The 496-nt window shown below is 36.1% G+C and overlaps 1 non-coding gene across 1 annotated transcript; it reads left to right on the top strand.

Moving 5' to 3' along the window:
* Positions 1–208: 208 nt before the first annotated feature.
* On the top strand, positions 209–280 carry Trnaa-ugc. Its single transcript has one exon. It is a non-coding gene; the product is annotated as a tRNA-Ala (tRNA).
* Positions 281–496: the final 216 nt, after the last annotated feature.

The raw sequence follows: 496 nt of genomic DNA, 5'->3' as shown, positions 1-496 counted from the left end.
AGCTCGGCAAAGACAGCTGGCTCCGTATTCGTAATAATCGGTAATCGAAATGAGTATATACGCATACATTTGAACATCTGTTTCGATGATTTAGGTAATTGCATTAATTTAACGAGAATTGTTTACAAATATATTATAATTATTGTTTGTATATAGCCTTATGGAGTTTGCCAGTATTTCAGGATATAAAATCATTTACAAGTATCGCGGGGATGTAGCTCAGTGGTAGAGCGTTCGCTTTGCATGTGAAAGGCCCCGGGTTCGATCCCCGGCATCTCCAGATTCATTTTTGTCTCCACTACGTATGTTTCTTCTTTTTTTGGTGCTTTTCATTACAGTAATTCGTATCGAGATTTGCCGTACGCTACAATCTTCCATTACAAAAATATATACAAAGTAACTTAAATTGTAAATTAGCGTAATTCTCTATTTATACGTAGGCATAAACACGCGTTGCCAGGATTAATCACAGAGTAAAATCATTGACACAAATGTC

The sequence above is a fragment of the Bombus vosnesenskii genome, unplaced genomic scaffold, assembly GCF_011952255.1.
Source record: "Bombus vosnesenskii isolate JDL3184/JDL3185 unplaced genomic scaffold, Bvos_JDL3184-5_v1.1 scf7180000013309, whole genome shotgun sequence".
NCBI lineage: Eukaryota > Metazoa > Arthropoda > Insecta > Hymenoptera > Apidae > Bombus > Bombus vosnesenskii.
This window is presented reverse-complemented; position numbering and strand designations above follow the sequence as displayed.